This window comes from Balaenoptera acutorostrata, chromosome 7, assembly GCF_949987535.1.
Source record: "Balaenoptera acutorostrata chromosome 7, mBalAcu1.1, whole genome shotgun sequence".
Classification (NCBI taxonomy): Eukaryota; Metazoa; Chordata; class Mammalia; order Artiodactyla; family Balaenopteridae; genus Balaenoptera; species Balaenoptera acutorostrata.
This window is the reverse complement of record NC_080070.1, coordinates 111460949-111481570: the sequence shown is the minus strand read 5'-3', so window position 1 is coordinate 111481570 and position 20622 is coordinate 111460949. Positions and strand designations below refer to the sequence as shown.

At 46.6% G+C, this 20622-nt stretch overlaps 1 protein-coding gene across 3 annotated transcripts in view; it reads left to right on the top strand.

The window, feature by feature from the left end:
- The window catches only part of EGFR (epidermal growth factor receptor), a 196098-nt gene that overhangs the window by 107185 nt on the left and 68291 nt on the right, over window positions 1-20622 (top strand). The window lies entirely within an intron of this gene.

Sequence of the window (20622 nt, the reverse complement as noted above, 5' to 3'; positions counted from 1 at the left end):
CCCACTCCCTGCAGATTTTTTAAAAATTCACATTTGCTACAGAAAAGCTTGTATTCTTCAGCAAAGCGTGAGGGTTGTGTAAGGCCATGGGCCACAGTCAACTCTGGCCAAGGGCCATGAGCTGACATGTGGTCTCTTTGCTTTGTTCTCTCCCTAGACGATATGAATCTTCACACTTTTCCCAGGGCCATTCCCTAAATCCTAGAGGATGACACTTAAAAGAGAACGTGGGGACTTCCCTGGCCGTCCAGTGGTTAAGACTCCATGCTTCCAAAGCAGGGGACAGGGGTTTGATCCCTGGTCAGGGAACTATGATCCCACATGCCGCACGGAACAGCCAAAAAAAAAAAAAAAGCGTGGAAATCCTCCAGCGCAACAATTCACTCCATTAAACTGTAACTAAGCCTCAGGAGGTAGAATGACTCTCTCGAGACCCTACAGGTGGTTGTGGCCTGGATGCTTCTAGAACTCAGACCCTCTGATTCCAGAACTAGTGCTGGTCCCACACCGTTTGGTGCCTCTAGTCAATACAGCGTGGATCTGTATTTAAGCCGTAATGAAAATGAAAATAACTTCTGACATATGCAGTTAATATAACTTCTATCTTGTTCACAATAAATCTAACACCTCTCGTACCAATGACAACTATTCAGCAAATTCGAAAGGAAATGTATTTGCTCTTTTGATTCCAGTGGTTTATAAAGTGCGAGAGGGGTGTGGTTAAAGGTTTCCTTGCCCCCATTTTAGATCAGTAAGTGTTTATTGAATGAATGTGTGAGTGGAAGAGAGATTCATGGCACCCAAAGAAAGATGTAACATTCTAGAAGGGAGGGGCATGTCCTCTGGGAAAACCCGTCCTCTCTAACTTCCACGATTAAGAAGCATGTTACAGTTAAGCTGCAAGAATCAAACAAGGCAGCTTGTCAAAACGGAAAGCCTTTTGGCCGCGGCTGCTGCGTGGAGGAACATTTGGTCCTAGGAAAGCCAGGGCGACCCTGGAGACCGGGCACTGAGTGAGGGGACACGTGCGTCCGGGTCACGGCCCTGTCCTAAGGGAAGGAGCTCTGTGGAGTCGCCCAGACCCTCCGCAGCAGGTACCGTCCGTGGGCCGCCTTCTCAGACTGGTCCACAGGCGTCTTGTAGGATGCCCTTGACGGACACCAAGGAAATGGGCTGACGCCCCCCCCCCAGCCTTCACGTCTGTAAATCCACGTTGGAACCGCACGTGCGCTCTCACGTCGCTGAGAGCTTCGCAAGTCTCCAGCACACGTTAAGTTTTTATTAATGAATCCTTTATTTGTCTTCATAAAATACTTAGAAGGAAGTTCCCCCTGCAGGTTTTCAGCAGAAATGCTAGAGCAGGGTGGGCCCAGCAGGTCCGCCCACTGCTGGGGAAGCTGCTTCCCACTGGGTCAGCCTTGTATCAGCTGCCACCCTCCCCCGACCAGGTGTCAGTGACGCAGCCGCAGCAAGTCCAGCGGACACAGTGCCTGCGCCGCAGAAAGTTCACATCCACCGGTACACGGCAAGTCAGGCAGTCACTCACAGCCCTGGCGTCAGCGGTGTGAGCTGGTCCCTCGGGAAGGCGCCAGGGGTGGCGGGACACCAAAGTGGCAGATCAGAAGGCCCAAATCGTCCCCATAAATGTGCTCTCAGTGCCAAACTGGCAGGAAAATTGGTGGTTTCACTTTACAGATTCTTACTGGAAAGCTAGAGTTTAAAAATACACTCCAAAAATGTTTTTATTTTTATTTTTGACAAATCCTACCTTTGCTCCAAAGGCAAGGAGAAAAGAATAGAGGTCCATGGGGAGTTCAGGTAAGCCTGCAAACACTTGCCCCTTCCCCACTGCTCATTTTACAATTAAAGTGTTACTACATTTATTACTGCAAGAAAGGTATCATTATTAAGACCTTAATTTCATAATGTTGTCTAATCTGATAAGAATATGAATGCTGTGAAATGCAGGCCTTTTGAAGGCCTTCTCTAATGCTAATACTTCTCTAATACTCTGTTCTCTGCATGCACAGTCTGTGTGATGGTCTGCAAGTCCTTTCCCATGAGATGTAACACAGTGAGATTACAGGCCCAGAATTCAACATCAGACTCTCCCTTTCTTTGATAGGATAGGATATGACCTAAGTGTGTGATCCCAACGCAGCCTTTGGAGTGTTTAAAAATGCATGGTGACTATAGATAATAATACTGTCTTGTGTGCTTGAAATTTGCTAAGAGAGTAGATCTGAAGTGTTGTCACCACACACACACACGCACACACACACACACACACACACGGTAACTCTGTGAGGTGATGGATGTATTAACTTAATTATGGCAATCATTTCATCACATGTGTGTTATTAAATCATCACATTGTACATCCTAAATAGATATACTTTTACTTGTTAATTATGCCTGAGTAAAGTTGGGGAAAATATATGGAAGTAATGTTGGCTCTCAAGTTGTGTATCTCCAACAAATGTTTAATCCTTGGAAACTAGAATTTCAAATTGCAGTGTAGTCAGAGATGGTCTTACCCCAGCAAACGTGAGAAGAAACTGTCACTGTGCATTTTCTCCTCCTAGCCAGTGTGTGCATTTCCTCAGAATATAATCCGTGTGTTCTCACCACGCCACTGAAACTCATCTGGGAAAGGTTCGGAGACTGCCTCTGTAGTTGAGATCTGGTCCGTGCCTTTCCTCTTACCTGCTCCAAGCTTTTGCAGCTTTGGACAACGTGGTGTCTACTTTTGCCTCGTGGCCTGGGGGACCGCCCTGGCCCAGCTCTCCCGTCTCCTTCATCTCTCCTTGTTGGTGGTATATTTTAACAAAATCTCAGGTAATTCATAGGCCCTCCAGGGCTTGAGAAGCGGTGTCCTGAGCTCCTGGAGTCTGATTATTGCTGAGGTCAGTGCTCTAATCGGGTGGCTAGATATGACTGGGGACGCTTTTTCTTTCGTGTGAGCCTGGATGGGCTGCAGGCCATCCACCTGGCCGGAGCAGGTTTGCGTTCTGGGTTTCTCCCTCGCATTGTTGTGTCTCTCCGTCCTCCCGCCGTGTGTGACGGGGGGGCTGCAGTGGCTGCACTCCAGGTTAGGGGCCCGCAGGGCTGTTGGGCAACTTGATTAACGGCAAAAGGAAGTGCTTGCTTTCTCGGACAAATAAGCGCTTCCACTCTTTCATCTGAAAGTCGTTCACATTGATAGAGAAAAGAATGCATGACCTCCATGAGGACATTTCTGTGGCTACGACCCCTCTGGAAAGGCATCTACTCATTGCCCTGCAAATCAGTAGTGGTGTCAGGAATCCCCACCTGTGTTTAGTGTCGGTCTTTCTTCCCAGACTGTCAGCTCCGTGAGGGCGAAGACCGTTCACCCCTCCAGTAACAAGCACGAGGCCTGGCACGCATTTGGGGCCAGTGAACGTTTGATGAATGACGCAAGGGCTCGTTCGTTCTCCTGGGAACTCCGCTGGCAATCTTCAAACACTCATTCGGAACAGAGGCTGCTTGTCAGGAAGCCAATTGTTATTATTTTATTTTCCACTGGTTATGGAGGCTTCAGACTTAAAAGGCATTATTAATATTGCTTGTCAGAAGAAATGTTGATGGAAACGAGTCAAATGGCATTATGGTTAGAAACTTGCCAGGTGTCATTTTTGGGAGGTTAGATAACTGTGTTGTCTGGTAGAGTGAATTGCCTGTTTGTTGCAAGTTAGGACTTTGCTGGACTGGTTTACGGGGCTGAGGGGAAAGAGATAAGTGAATCTTCTAGTGAGAAGGTCATCTGTTTTGAAAGTGGGGACGATTCCATGAACCCGATCCAAGTGTTACAACATAGGGAAATGTCTCAGACCGTTCAGGGTAAGGAAGCCCCCAGCTGAACGTCAAAGCAGAAATTCTTCACGCTGTCCTCTTTGGAAAGCCCATGCAATCCAGACCTCTGAGTGCACAGCCGTGAGTAGATTTGGGGATGAAGGTCTGATACCAGAGAAGAGGTGAGCTTCTTCCATCAGGCACCCGAGGACGGGGCTGTCCTGCTGTCCTTGCCGCTGGCGTTCAGAAGCTGTTTCAGCAGAGGAGGTGAAAAGCAGACGGGACTTCTCCTCCCCGCACCGGAGCAGGGCAGGTAGGGTGCGTCCTCCCCATGGCATCGTGCCATCCCTTCCTGTCAGGTAGTGGCTTGGCCATTCGAGGAATGTCTTGGACATCTTGGCATTTTCCATGACAAGAAGAACAGAAGATCCTGCCCTTCTAGAGATTGCACTGGTCCCCGTAGCCAGCCGGCTGGGCCATGCTTTCTGCTGCTCTGTCTTTTCGCTCCATTCCCCAGCCCGGCCACCACCCCTATTACTTTCTTTCTCTATCTGAATTCCATTCAGAGAATCACCATTAAAAACAGACTAGAAATACACCACTCTGCAGCATAATGGGTGGTTTTTATCTTTTGTTTTAGATTACCAAGCTTTCCTGGATAACGTCATTTAATTGAACTTCATATTAGAAGGCCTTCCCCTTCACCAGACTAAAAAGGTATTTCAGTGATGCAATCGAGTGTGTGCTGTAATTAATTCAGCCGTCTAGTAACAAGTGTATTTGTCGGGGTCTGTTCTGTGCAGGGGGCTCCTTGCTGTCCGATCCCATCGAGTCACGCTGTATCGTGCGCTTAAAACCGGTTTGGAGGATAGGTCTCACGTTAAGTGTCTTAACACGATACAATTTTTAAAAATTAAATAGATAACACTGTTAGATTTTTTTAAAGTCAATTCAGACCCTTAGAGTCCATCCCCAAAAGATTTAGAGGGTGGACCTGAGCCCACTTTCTGAAAGAAACGATATCAATTTACTTAGGTACTCTGTGAAACAAGCAGTATGGGAATCTCCTCCCTAAGAGCCCTCGGAGACCCCAACACCCACACCTCTCACTGGCCTCCTTTGCTCCCAGCCCTCAGCCTCCCTTGTGGCACCCGTCCTCCCTGCCCTCTGGCAGCGCGCACGGTGATCTGGTGATCGCGGCCCCTGCCTGCCTGCCAGCCACAAGCCCTCCCCCCACTGCCAGCCCTTTGTGTGCTCCTTCCTCCTAATCAGTGCCCGGCTCACTTCTGGAGCCGCTGTTCCGGGCTGGCATCAGGATGCCGGCTCGCTCAGCGGATGGACCTGTGTCTCCCTGCTTCTTCCCGCCTCCTCCGAGTCTTCTCATGTTCTGTTCCTCTGTTCTGTCTCCCCCTTGTTCCTCTGCACAACGAAAAGCTGCTCTTCACAATACACTCAAGCAGCAGCTCCTTTAGGAAGCTTTTTTTTTAAAGGTGCCCTCTATCCTCGCTTAGCTGAGAATTAGCAGCCTGAGCAGTTGCTGTAACTTCTTTCCAGCATGTCGCGTCCTGTCTCTGCCATGGGCGGAGTTCCTTCAGGGCAGGGGCCAGGGCACAAGTGCCTTGTGTTCAGTATATGGTGACAGATGAATTGACTGGTTAATTAATTAATTGTTTACAGTAGCACACCTTCGATGCAAAGATCACATTAACATAATCCACATGCTGGGTTGTTTTAGAGTGATGGCCTCTGATCAGGAAAGAAGTCACAAGACTAGGTCACAAATTCCTTTTTAATCTACGGGCTTCCTCTAGAAGATATTGAAAATGACCCACCTGGTTCCTCCAATTTTACCAGGCTGTGCCTTAAATTTCCTGTATGGAAAAAATGTGATGTGCGGCTACAGACCCTTCTTGGTGTGACCTAGTAAGTCTCAGGTGAATTTGTGGAATGATGGTGATGCCGTGGTGAAAGCCAAGGGGTAAAAGAGGTATTTTTTTGCACATAAATATCTATGCAAGCAATTAAGAAATTAACATTCAAAATCCACTTACAGTAATCAGCATAACCATTCCTTTGATAAACAAACATGAAGAAAACTTAACTAAAAATACTGCATATTTCTGCTCAAGATTATATGCCCAGAAAGGATATATTCTTCTTAAGGTTTTTGGTTTTTACTTCCTGTTTAGAATAGAGTCTGTGGGAAAATGCATTTCTTCATACTTGAAGTGTACCTCCATGTAAAGTGTTTGCAGAGGTTACTTATGTAACAGACGACTGCTGGTACCGTCTTGAAGAGCTTCATCCCATCTTTATCATGTGCTTCATTTCATGAGGCTCTGTAAGAGGAGCTTTAGAGCTGCAGTGTCTCACTAGTATGAGTGTCAGTGTCAGTTTAAATCTAAGATGCAGTTTCTGAGAAGGAAAGCCTATGGGATAAGACAGAGAGGGATCAAAATATGGGGGGAAATGTAATGAAAGACTAGAGCAACTGAACTTTCCCAGCTCAAACACAGACTTAAAGCTGTGTGTGTGTGTGTGTGTGTGTGTGTGTGTGTGTGTGTTTCTAAAGCCTAATTAGAGAGGGTGCATAAAGGAATAGGGACATGAACAGGAAAGCTATAGCTTCAGTTACAGGAAAACTCTGCTCTAGATCAGTCATGGTTTTAAAATGTCCAGACTTGTCGATATTTTCCCCCTGTGCTATTGGCACAAAATGTCCCTGTGACATTCCATACTACTTCAATCAAATCTAAAAGCTTTGTTTCAGCATGTTTTAGTGAAATCAGTATGTTTCAGATCTCTACCAGGTTTTTGTATAGGCACACGTAGGCCTTAAATTGACTCAGTTATTCACGATGGAGGCTGAACCCCGCATAAAGTGTGGACCCGGGCTCTGGAGACTTGTTTGACATTGTTGGTGTTTACAGAATCTCAAAATTGCGAATTTAAGCTCTACAATTACGATGTTGTTCAGGATATCCTTTGGTTGTGGCCTCCAGTTAGAAAGCTATAGGGGGTCCTGTGTGAATTCCATGGATCTGGGGACTTTTTTGAAGTCTGCATTGTCATGATACGCAGGTTTGGACTCGGCGTAACTAACTCAAAGGATGGACCCTTGTGGGCAGTGCACTTGGCTGACGGTCGGGAGCCATCACCACCTGCTTGTCCCTAGGATGCACCGCTGTCATCTGCAGCCCGAGCAGGGAGACTGGGCTTCAGGCAAGGCGGGCAGCCCCTCTCGCCCGGTCTGGACTGAACTCAAGGTCTTTCCCTATTATCTAGGCCTTTCGTTTTTCCTTGCTGCCATGACGAGCTCAAACAGTCCAGATGTTTACTTGGAAAGGCCTCTTCTGTGCTTCTGTAACAAGCTCTCCCCAGTTATGTGGAGTCAAACTCCTTAACACCTGTCGGGGTTGCCCGTGACCCTGCCACCATGCTAGTGCCGGGCTCGGAAAGCTCAGTGCAGGGGCGTCTCCTAGAGACCTGGTTAAGATGCACATTCTGATTCTGTGAGTCTGCGATGGGCCCAGGACTCTTCATTTCTAACAGGCTCTCCCAGGCGAGGCCAATGCTGCCAGTCTGCAGACCCCACTCTGCGTCTTGAGGCTCTAGACTGTTCTGCAACTGCCTAACTGGTCTCCCCACACTGCTCAGGAGATCTTCTGGGCCCATCTCCACGGGGCAGTAAGGCCTTTTGTTTAAGTTAGAAGAGGGAGATTATTTAATTTTACGAAGGTGCGACATGGCATAGAGAAACATAATTCTTGTGCCCCGTAGAAACCGCACGCTTGTGTAGCACAGGAACTCTACTTAATGCTCTGTGGTGACCTAAATGGGCAGGAAATCCAAAAAAGAGGGGAATCTATGTATACATGTTGCTGATTCACTTCGCTGTACAGCAGAAACTAACACAACATTGTAAAGCAGCTATACCCCAATTAAAAAAAAAAAAAAAGATATGGTAGTCTTTTAAAAAAAATAATGGCTTTCCTCTTTACAAGAAAAAAATCGCAGCGTTTGAAAATTACAAGCTATTGATATCCCACTTAGAGGTGAAGAGTCCGCTGTCCCCAGGGCACCGCCAGAAGCCAGGCTCATTGCCCCCAGCACTGGGTTCCAGCCTAGGGCTTTGGCTCTTCCGACAGCTGACACATTCTAAGGATGACAGTTCCTGCCAGACTTCTGCCTTACAGCTTGTGCTTCTGAAAAAGTAATGCAATTAAACTTCTTGTTTTGGGAAAAGTGGAAACTCACATGTTGTAAGAACTGGCACCGAGAAGCCCCGTGCAACCTTTTATGTAGTTTCCCCAGTGGGGCATCTTGCAACACCAGGATGTTGGCACAGAGCGTCCCCTCCCACAGGACCTCGTACGGACACGCCCTCTTCGGGTCACCATCTAGGTCCTGCTCCAAAAGGCAGCAGGTTTTTCTTTCTTTAACATCTTTATTGGAGTATAATTGCTTTACATTGTTGTGTTAGTTGCTGCTGTATAACAAAGTGAATCAGCTCTACATTTACATACATCCCCGTATCCCCTCCCTCTTGCGTCTCCCTCCCTCCCACCCTCCCTATCCCACCCCTCTAGGTGGTCACAAAGCACCGCGCTGATCTCCCACAGCAGGTATTTTTTAAACACAAATCTGAGCATGTTCCTCCTTGTCTGAAACCTGTCGGTGGCTTCTCGTGCCTTTAAAATGGAACGGAAAGTCCTCAGCAGCAAGCCCTTCGGCGGCCCCCCCTGCCTCCCCTTTCGCTGCTCTCTGGGCTGCATCTCTGCTAGACACACGTCCTGCCTGCCAGGGAGCCTTCCCCAGTCGCAGCTCCTGCTGCAAGAAAGCCCCCCGAGCCCTTCCCCGCACTTGGCCAAGCTCCTCTTGTCCTTAAGAGCTCAGCTGTATGGCCGTAGCTCAGGGAATCCTGCCAGGGCCGCTCTGACTGAGTCAGGGTCAACCCTCTACACCCTCCCCCAGCCACGCTCCCAGCCACACTGCAGCACCGAACTGATCCATGATTTGGTGGCTGTCTGTCTCCCCACTGGAGTGCAAGCTTCACGAGGCAGGGACAGTGCCAGACCTATCTCAGCCGTGTGCCCGGACCTCACGTGTGCCTGACACACACGGATGCTGCAGGGACAGTGCTGATGACAGTGGTAGCAGCGATGGCCTCCGCGAGCAGACACGGTCTTGCAGATGTTAACGGTTTCGTCCTCACACTGACCCCAAGAGGGTGGCACTTTTACCCCCATTTTACAGAGGAGGGAAAGCGAGGCTGAGCCAGGAGTGATTTGCCTGGGGTGACCCCACGGGTCCCCTCAGAGCTGGCTCAAAGGCAGGCATCGGAGCTGGAATCCTTGCACTCAGACAGGATCATTCACCACAGGCAACCTCTGCGCTGGTCCCTACACACGGTGGTCAGGTGTCCAGCGGGCATCTGCCGTACAAACGCTGGAGGGAAGCGGTCCCCGCGCTGCCCTCGCTAAGCGGGGTGTGGTCACAAGGGGCTTTCATCCTAGTGGGCTAGATTCTCAGTAGTTTCCTTATTAGGTTGATTTTCTTTAGTAGCTTAAGTATTAGGTAGAGATGAATTAGAAAGTTGAGATTATTTGCAAGTGTGAAGTATAAAGCGTTTTGTAAATGTAATTCTGTTTGTAAGTGGATGAGAGTATAATGAATGTAACATTCATTATATGTAAAGTATTGTGGGATTTGGGGTATAAAATTGACTTAGGAATTGTCCTATGAAACAGCCACAAACATCCAGTAACACCCAAACACCCCCTTTTAACCTAAAATCAACACTAAATAAGAAGTGACTAGACTTAAGTGGGGGGGGGATGCATGTGTATTTCTAGTGGTAAAAACCATTCCCCAGTGAAAATTAAATTATTATCTAGTTAATAAGAGTTCCCCTGTCCCTTAGCACATTAATACTTGCTCCCAATTGCTATTTAATATTTTTGGTTTTGTATGTCTTTTGCAAATTGAGCTAGCATTTGATGAATGGCTAGGTTCTGCTACCCCAACTTTTGGACTGTTTCCCACATAAAAATTACAATTCCAGATAATCATGCCACAAAGATCTGGGTCTCATTAGGAGGGCGGGACGCTGGGAGGTGGCCCAGTCTGGCCTCCCCCAAACCAAAGAGCTATGGCTTTCTCTCATCGTCCTACAAACGATTCAAATTTTTTAGTAATTCTAAAACCTGATGTGCTTTTTCCATGAAAGGAAGTGTTACGGCATTTTCCAAAGGGGGAGGATCTATATCCTTGCTCCTTTACCCTCTCATTCCCACCCCCTCACCAACACCCACACAACATCTGTAGTTCTTAAACTAAAAGCACAAATTATTGTAAAAGTTAATTGAGCTTACAAAGAAATGTTTGTGTAGGAAACTTTCTCGGCTTCAAGGAGAAAAGTCTGGTTTGCGTGGCCATTCCACAGGGTAGAAATTGGTCCACTGGAGGCATTCCTACAGCCCCACTGGGTAACCCCTTCTGCTGCCACCAGCCCCTTTCTGCAGATTTGACAATGTACCAGAATAAACAGCTTAATGATGAGTCCTCAAAACGTAAAGCACACACTTACAGTTTTTCACTTCTCTGGTTACTGGCCTCAATAACCAGATAGTCAGCTTAAAAAGCAAAAAAATAAACCAACCAAAAAAGTACTTTAGGTTACACATTACCAACTCACTGAAATATGTCCATTGCACCTAGGCCCCCCCGGCCATTTTAAAAGACCTTGGACACCATCCTCACACAGCACTGGCCTTGCAGGGACCTGCAGGGCCCCGGGTTGCCAGGAATGACTTTATCTCTGTCAGCATGTTCTGTCGGATTGAATGGGACAGCCCAAGAATCCGGGGCTGGCACAAGAACAAATAAAAAGTTTTCCCATCTCCTGGAGTGAATTGTTGAGCCTGAATTTGGTACTTAAGACATATAGCGCGGGTCAGCAGCTTTCACTTGCGGTGGTTTTCCAGACCCAGGTACTTGGCTTCAGCCCCCATCACTCCACTGCTCTCCCTTAACCACCAGGAGTCTCTTAGACTCAGAGTCACAAGCACATAGGTGGAGGCCATCTTGGTGAAGCCTTGTAACTTCACTTACGGTACCTGCATTTTGAAAGACACTAACAATGATCAAAAGCCGCATATGTGGCTTCTGGAGATTAGTCTCCGATTATCCCCAAGGGGAAAAAAATCCAAATAGTTTCCCACTAACAGATAAGGAAACCCCACTCCAGGATCCTTTGGCATAGAATTATTTTCATGGTGGAGCAGTTTCACCTTGGTCATTGAGCTTAAATGAAGGCTATTTTAGAAAGCCGAGCAAGGAAGAGAATTACAAGATGTCTTCTGTGAGCAAGAGAAAAGCAGAAGAGAGAAGTCGAAGGTAGGAATTTTTTCAAGAGAAGATATGAAGTATGTTTTGTGAATCCCCTGTGTGAGTTATTTTTATGTATTCCCTTGGGTAATAATTAATAACGCAGCAAGGATGGCAATGATAAGTTTTCTTGTCTGTTATTCTAACAGACCATGTTTTTGGAAGACGTCACTCTGGTTAAATCCCAAATACATTCAGTCAGAAAGTGGGCTTTCAACAACAGAATTCTGTACCTGCAGTCAGTAGCAAATCCAATTCCATTAGGCCAGGAGGATGTAATTGAAAGTAAAACCTAAGAGAGACCCGAGCAAGGAAAAATACTTCCTCATCCAAGCCTGAGAGGAATTTACGGTCAGCCCTACTATTAATAGATGCAGTGGAGATTCCATTTTCATTGCTCAACTGCCATTTTAGTGATTAAACTTAAAGAAGTGAATCAAGTCTGCTGAAAACTCATATATGATGTTAGTACAGATATTTTGGTAATTTAGCAATATTTATTCATCCCTTATTGCTTGCTGAATTTCTCAGTGTAATAAACTAAAGGGAAGCCAAAGGAAACGGCATGTTTGCTGTCGTTCTCAGCTGACATATTATTCTTTAAAGAGACAGGATGTGCTGTGAAACAACAGAACGCTTTCACCACCCAAGTATGAGCAAGTGCACATCCATGAGAGGCAGCCGGGGCTGAGGAACCAGGAGGGAGGAGGCTGATGGGGCAGCCTCTCTGGAGGGCGTAGCTGTGAAGGGAGACCACACACGTGGAACTCCCAAGAGCGCTTCGGAGGTGGAGTCGGGGTGGGGAAAGCACTGCGGTGAGAACAGCAGTGAGAGACTGCTGTTGTCTTCAGTATCTGCAGGGCCGGTTGCATCTGTGTTAAGTCAGAGGAAATTATCATGGGTCTAGCTTCACATCAGTGTAAGGAGTAATTCTGGGATAGAGCTGTAAGTCAGGAGTGGGCTGCTACGCAAACTCGTAGCAAGATTAAAACTCTTAGTCACGCGGAAGGCCCAGCAGGACTTGATAACCATTTGTCGTGAATATGGAAAGCCAGGATTCCTGGATATGGAGTTGGATGTCCAGTTCTTTTTTTTTTTTTTTTTTAACATCTTTATTGGAGTATAGTTGCTTTACAATGGTGTGTTAGTTTCTGCTGTATAACAAAGTGAATCAGGGCTTCCCTGGTGGCGCAGTGGTTAAGAATCCGCCTGCCAATGCAGGGGACACGGGTTCGAGCCCTGGTCCGGGAAGATCCCACATGTCGCGGAGCAACTAAGCCCGTGCGCCACAACTACTGAGCCTGCGCTCTAGAGCCCGCGAGGCACAACTCCTGAAGCCTGCGTGCCTAGAGCCCGTGCTCCGCAACAAGAGAAGCCACCACGATGAGAAGCCCACGCACCGCAACGAAGAGTAGCCCCGGCTCGCCACAACTAGAGAAAGCCCGTGCACAGCAACAAAGACCCAATGCAGCCAAAAATAAATAAATTTATAAAAAAAAAAACCCAACAAAGTGAATCAGCTCTACATATACATCTATCCCCATATCCCCTCCCTCTTGCTGATGTCCAGTTCTAAGAGTAGATGACGTAGCTTCGCACAGAACCGTAACCTCACTGCCCCAAACACTTAAATGACAGCTTCCAGCCCCGCACTTCCTTATAAGTTCTTAGTACCGTATATCTTCAATTCCTGTATTTAGCCGAGGATAAAATAGGAAGAGCTTAACCCTAAGAAAACCCTTCTGGAGGTTGGCCTTGGAGCAAAATGACTCACTTTAACCAGGTTTATCCTCTAGAAAGTACAGAATAGAGGGAATTCTAATCACGTGCTTCCCCACCTTCTGTCAGGCCTTCCTCTAAAGCAGAGATCGGCAAAGTACAGCCCAGGGGCCAAATCCAGCTGCTGCCTGTTTTGCAAATAAAGTTTTATTGGCGCACGGTGGGGCCTGGCTGGCATTGTTTGTTGTCTGTGGCTGACTTTGGGCCACAGCAGGATTGAGGGTTGGGACAGAGGCCCTGTCATCTGCAAACCCAGAAATATTTACTCTGGCCGTTTTCAGAAAAAGTTTGCCAGCCCCTGCTCTGGACCAGCATACAGGATGCTTCAGACTGTATTTTCTGGACTCAGACCTGCAGGGTGAGAGGCAGCTCTGGTTGGCATCACTCGTTCATGCATTTTTCCAGGCACGTGACCCATCTAATAGCAGATGGTTCTGTAGGAAAACTATTACCTTGAATTGCTAGCTCCTCGTGGAGAGCTTATATGTTCTAGAAACAGTAGTATCTGAGCAAAATCAAGATTCTTCTGTGGCAGAAAGTTGGCTCAGTCTTCTTCTTAGTTAACTTAGAAGTTTTTAGTGATTTCTGAGTCAGTATTTCCTAGTCACTGAGCCCAGGAATTGGGGTGGGCTTTGGGTCAAACTGCAAACCAAGGAAAGAGAGGCTGCAGGCCTCCACCGCTGGGACCATTTTAAAATGAAACTTAAAAGCAATATTTAAATTAAGTAGGAGTAAGTGAAAAAATTGTTCATTTTAAAACAAGCGTTAATTAAAAACATGTGCATACACACAGCACACAAATCCAACTGCACTTACAAAACCACCACAAAGGGTCAGGCGAGGCTTTCTTCTAAATGAAAAATAACAACGGGAGAGAATGTTCTGAGCAGAGAGCTGGAGGTCTCCTCAGGGAATTCTTCTAAAAGGCACACAGTAGGTGTGGCCTCCTCAGCCTTCAGTGCCCGGCACAGACCCCCTGGCCAGATACAGGCCCAGATGCCCCCGCTTTCAAGGCCTGGGCTCGTCCCCGTGGCCGGTCAGCTGTGGTCAGGAAGGTCACTGCTCCTTCCCTCAGTACAGGAGCCACGGCTGCTCACCAGGCCACAGACAGCCACGTGAGCAGAGGGCAGAGGGGTCAGCCTCTGGGAGTGCTTGGAAGGAAGGAAACAATTCATTCGACTGGACCCGGTCCAGATTTAACTCAGGTTCAAGTCGTAGTAATATTTACTGAGCCTACCATGTGTCACTGAATCCTCCCAAGAGCCCCTATTTTATAGGTGAAGAAAAGGAGCCTCAATGTGATGGAGAAGTGACCTCCATAGCGGTGGGACCAGAGTTCTTATCCAGTCCTTGTGGCTCCAAGGCCATTGGTCATTGACAAGTCATTGTAAAAGTCGCATGCTATTGTTCTGTAGTCAGAATGGCAGCGGTGGAGGGGCTGGTTAACTTGCCCCTTTTCTGACTTTTCAAATCCTTCATGACCTGAGTATGAAGCACTGGTTCAAATAGTTGTGCCGAGGACCTGACATGTTTCAGTAACTTTAAAAAAAAAAAAAAGCAAGCGGCAGACTCTGCTGGTGGGTGAAATCAAGCCCATCACCTTTTTAGGGAGATTACTTTCCTCCTTTCACGGCTTCTGATTTGTTCCCAGCAGCAAAAAGGATACAATGACTCCCCCACAGAGAGCGATTCCAGCCTGAAGCAGCACAGTGCAAGCTCAGACTCGAGAAGCGGCCTAGAATTCTCAGCCGTGCTAGCTTTGTCCCCTCCACACTCCCCCCCACAATCCACGCTTTCCCAAGCAGCACCCCCGTAGACCGGCCTCCTTCTGCACCTCTGCTTCCTTCCCCTGCTCCTCGTTCCTGTGGGTTCCCCCGCAGGAGTGTCAGAGGTCCTCTGTGACCTCCTGCGTGTCGTCTCCTCTGGGCTTTCCTGCGGTTCTGCAAAGGCCGCCTTTGGAAGTCTTCACACGGCAAAGGCCGGGCGGATCCCAAACACCACGGGCCAGCTGAGGAACTAGACCTAGCCTTACGGTGGCCCGTGCTGCCCAGGGAGCAAAGGGACGGGTGCTGGGAGCATCTTGGTTTTCAGAAGAAAACACTGGTGTCATGGCCTCTCCCGGTGTCTTAGTGATTACTCCCTTGTTTGGATTTTTGTTGTTGTCATTTGCTTTGGGTTTTTGTTTTTTGTTTTTCGTTTTGGTGGGGGGTAGTGGCTATTTGTGTGTTTGGGTTTTTTTCTGACGCTCACGAGTAAACCAACTTAAATGTGTGTATGTTTAGAGAGGTGACCTTGAAACACCACTGTGCACTAGAGACCGATTTCTTTAAAACATGAGTGATAATAGATGAAAACATTTAAAAGGACATTCAAACCATCTTGAGGTGGAGGGTAGGCATGCACAACCGCATAGCACCCAAACACAGTGCTTCTGCAGGGAAGTAAATACTTGCCAGAATGGTCCTTACCCCCCGTTGTGGATTGGAAATCTTTTATTTCCTTGCAAATTACAAATCTTTTCCAGAATTTCCTTCAATAAGAAGAATGCATGGAGAAGTGATTCTTAGAGATAACTATCAAGAACCCAGGAAGGATAACTTGTAACCCCAGGTGGCCCAGAGGAGGGGAATGCAGGGGGGGAAGGAGAGATGGAAGGAACCTTACTTTCTTCGTGTAGCAAATGGTGTGACTGGGTACAGTGAGGTCACCAAGCCCAACAGCCGGCACTTGTAGGCAGCCTGCTCTTTATGGGAACGTGGGGTAGCGTGGCCTCATTTGCTTGACAGTGAGGAGTGCGGGCAGCGTTCCCAGGTAGCTCGCGGTCGGCGACTTCTCCTCTTGCCGACCTGGGTTCCTTTAGCGGCTCTGCACCGCTTGGCTGTGGGATGTCCTGTGACTATTTCATATGTAAAGTCATCTCCCCAAAGGACGAATACATTTCTTCAGGGCAGTGAGCACTTCAGATTCATTCCTGGCAACGGCCGTAGAACCATTTTATAAAATATGAAATATGTTTTAGTCGAAGAAGTGAATGATCAGAAGAACAGAGAGCCCTCGTGGCCCTGGTGCGGACCACAGAGCAGGAGGGAACAAACCCTCACGCGGTGGCCAGCGACCCCCAAGGCGATGATGGCTCCCCAGGCCAGGGCGCTCCTAGGCCGGGCTGGGATGAGTTCCAGAGGGGCAGCTCCCACTGTGGGGCGTGTTACCCAGCCTTTGTCATTAGAGGGAGTTGTGCAGGCCTGAGCAGAATGGAAAGCAGAAGGGATGTGAGTCGGGCGGGGACGTGTCAGCCTTGCCCCGCTGTACCTCCATGCCATCTTGCTGGGAATGACACCGATTGTGAGCTCGCCACAACCTTCCTGCTGCCTTCAGCTCACCAGGTCTCTGCCGAAGAGGGTCAGGCCAAGTCAGAGGTGAAAGGTGGGGAGGGACAGCGGGCAGTCTTAAGTCAGACTCTGAACCGTCAAGCCACACTTTGACCCTAGTTTCAAGCAGTGGTCTTTGACACCAACCCCATCTGGGATTTCACATTTCCCACTTCCTTAACCAGCCCTCCTCTGGGCTTTCCTCTGTGCTAACCATCCGTGTCCCCTTTACCACCCCGGCCCGCCCCCTGTCCTGCCCTGTTCTTTCAAGTCTCGTAGCTTTCAGATGGGCAGACCGTCCCATTCCAGTGGGTGCTTCGGCGGTGAGAGAGGGTAACCAGCTCTTCCTCATCCAGGGGACAGGCAGGTCTCCACTGTTGCCTTCTTGAGGAAGAGCTTTGCAGACTGTCATTGCAACTGTGCAGTGTCAAGTACTAATCTTATTGTGGACTCTGTGCTGCCCCACACCGGTCGGGCTGAAGTCATCACCTGAGAACGCAACAGGGCTCTGAAGAAATAGGTCAGAAGCACCAAAATCGCAGTGCGGGCAAAGCATCCAAGCAGTGGTTTGGCCAGCGGACCTTTGGAAGGGAAGTGGCATTACTCACTTCAGAAGTATGCCTGTGTGCAGAGAGAGAACCCTGAGCATGAGTAAGCAATAGTCCCCAGCTAGGAGATTAGAAAAACAGAACCCGAGTCGGGAAGAGGCGCTTACTCACAATATATCTAGAAAGGAACAGCCAGACTCACTAAATTCACTCTTGGTATATTTTCACACAGAGAGATTTTAAACCAAATCCAGCATTCTGTCCTTTCCTCAGTGCACCCTGCTCAGCATTCAACATTCAATCAAGGAACACTCCAGTCCCATAGAGGTCTAGTTCTATGTTACCTGATACAGATTCTGATGTATAATCTGATATGTATCATTCATCTATCCATGAATTTTCATTCAGTACATGTCCGTGTATTTAAAATACAGATGACCAGAGAGAGAACGTGTTGCCAAGTACTCGAAAGAGATTTATTGGACTTGAATGAATAAAAGATCAGTATGGCTTTCTGAAATCTTCTCCGGTCCAAATCCATTCCTGATAGTCCAAAATAGGTAAAATTCATTTCTGATCTACCAGCCATTCAACTACCTATACAAATGGAGTTGATGGCCAGCCCTGTGATTCAAGATTTTTCATTTCCGTTGTCAGGACCATTCTCTGGACTGGACAGCATCCTATAAAAATGAAAAGTGATGTCTTTAATTTCAGAATTTTAAAGCATCCCAAATTACAGCACAACTCATCAAATTCTGTTGAGTGCATTTAAGAAAGAAATCCTGGGCGGGTAAGCAGGGGGATAGTTTGCTGGTATCCTTGAAGACACATAGGCAGAAATAGACTGCAGTGGTTTGGCTACTGTGAATACTGCTATGGTGAAGCCGTAGTGTCAGACATGATTTGTATTTAGAGAGATTTGTGATTTATGAAGCACGTTCATGTCCACGATCTCGTTACTTCCCACAACTACCCTGTCCAATGCATCAAGCTGGTCTGATTTTAACCAGTGAGAACACCGAGACCCAGAGAGTTGCGATAACTGGCTGGAGATCATCCCATAACGATACATCACAATCTTCACACTGATAGGGCAGATGTTTGATGCGGTCCCTGGAAACCTTCCACAGTCCCTCCCAGAACTGGCCTTCCCGGGATTCATAAACATCAGTTAACTCCCAAGAAAGTGGATACAATATGCACAGGTGTCCTAACTCAGTATATTTTTTAAAAGTCATAAACTGGGCTTGGGCTTATTTTAATGGCTAGGAGGAGAATCATGGGGAAGGAAATCAACCAGTTTTGGTATTCTGTGCCCCGACTCAAAAATAAAATAGGTGTAATTTTAAAGTCTTCTGCTTGTTAACTTAATTAGAGTTACCTGAGTTTGCAAACGTGTTGGACGTGCCGAGGCTTGGCATGTTTAGTCCAGTAGGCATATTATAATGCACATGGCAGATTATCAAGTATTTAAGAGGACTTTTTGAGTATTACATGTGCATATTACAAGTTGCAGTGTAGATTGAAATTCAGTTTGACAGCAATCTTTGGATGCCTACAAACTGAGAACTATTTATTAGTTATGAAATCAAATATGATAAAATAAGGAACTACTGATAAAATATAAAGTTTTGGAAAATAAAGAAAAATCTTTTTCAAAATTATAATGAGACTTTTCCCCTTCCACAAAACCTTTGATTAAACAACAGTGAAAATTTAAATACTATTTTGTATTTACTCTTATTATTTTCCCAATTACTTCATTATAACTGAACTGTAGATCTAGTTTCCTACAAACTGTTGTGTGGATTAAATAAGTTTCACAGGCTATTCTGGTGCCGTAATCACAATTTATAACATTTTTCTATAGAATAAACTTACTGTCTGCTCCCTGAAATGGAAAAATGTATTGATAGATCAGGAAGAAAATGGAACTTGGGAACTCTTCAGTTCTGTCCTCATCTGAGGAGAAACCATGTGTGTGCAATGCATGGCGTTTCCCAGGGGCTGCCATATGCAGCTGTTCTGAACAACACTGACGTGCATAAGCTGCAGTTTACTTGCCCTTCTAACACTTTCTATATATAGTACTTCATTCAGTTATTTCTAAGTTTTAAACCACTTTCATAAAGCCGTTTAACATGCAAAACTTTGAAAACCATTTCTTCATTTTTGTGAAGTGTATTTTATTTAAAATGTCCTTCTTTTGGCCTTGTTCAACACAGATTTTTGTAAATTATCTCCTCGATAATGTTTTATTATAAAGAAATATATGGTCACTATAGAAAATTTGAAAAATGGAGAAACTATAAGGAGGAAATAAGAAAAACACCCAGAATCCCACTATTCATAAAAGACTATTGTTAACAGCATTTGGTGTATTTTCTTCCTGTCATATTTCTGTGCATTTTTGGATAGTTGAAATGTATATACATACACATTTTGAAATTGCCACCATAATACAGTTTCAGTAAGGCAAAAGAAATGATAAATCCTGATACGATGAAACCTCTAGCAAACTCTGAGTATCTTTTCCTTATTTATTTTTAAATCCATTATGTAAATATCTTATTTGAGATTTCCTTAAACCTTTTCAGGATGAAAGTGGGCAGAATCTTCCTCTGGCTTTTAAAGCTTAATCAAAGATGTTACCTAGCCTAGAAAGATTTTACGATAACCCTCCGGAAAGTTGTGAGCACTGGCGCTCTTCTGAGACATCCTGCGTCCTCCTCCTCCTCCACCACCAGACACACGGAAACAGGAAAGGCAGAGGGACCCAGGTCAAGTCATCCAAGACTTTGGTCACATGGCCACCATTGACCCATTGCTTCCACGTCTAAAATGTAAACGCAACATGTGTATTCACATCCCAGCGGTCAGTCCAGCGAGATATATCTGTACATATTCCATCTCTCCCCATTCTGTGTGTGTATTTGCATAAACAAATAATAATTTTAAGTAGTGATAAATGCTAAGAAGAAAAGAAATCAGGAAAATGTGATAGAATGCAATGGTGGGGACTTAAGCTGTTCTGGTTCCAGAGGGGCTTTTCTGAAGGAATGTCATGTCCGTTGAGTTGGAATCTCAGTGATAGAAAGGGAGACAAAGATGCAAAGAGCTGGGGAGAAAGGGAAGAGCCTTCCAAGCAGATGGAACAGCCCTGAAGGGAGTAGGAACCTGGCACCGGGGAGAAACGGCAGTGGGGGTGTGTGTCGGGGTGGGGAGAACGTATGTGGCTGGGCCAGTGGACGGGGGAGGGAGGCTGAGAGGAGGTGGGGAGGCCGCGGGCAGGGGCCCGTCCCGTGTTCTGATGATACTGGGAAACCTGGATCGTTCAAACCAAGAGCAGTGCAATGTGATTTCTGCTTCAAAATGAGGTGCTCTGTGGAAAACGGGGTAACAATCAAAACAGACAACTTCGGAGAAGGGGATAGATTGGCAAGAATCCAGTGACTTTGGTTGCCGTTGAAGTGTAGAGAAAACAAATTAAAACAATTATGAGTTTACTTAGGCAATTCCACAAGTGTCTAAGTGGATTTGGAGAAATCTGGAGAAACCTGTTTTCATGTTGTGTCTTAATCAGCCATACAGATTTGCCCAGGCTTGTGGGCAAAGAGAAGGGCCCACTCCCACAATGACACAGGAAGGCCACAGGCTCTCCCCCTCACATCAGGGGTATCTCAAGACTTAAAGGAGGCAGATTGTTTTATTTTCAGTTAAGA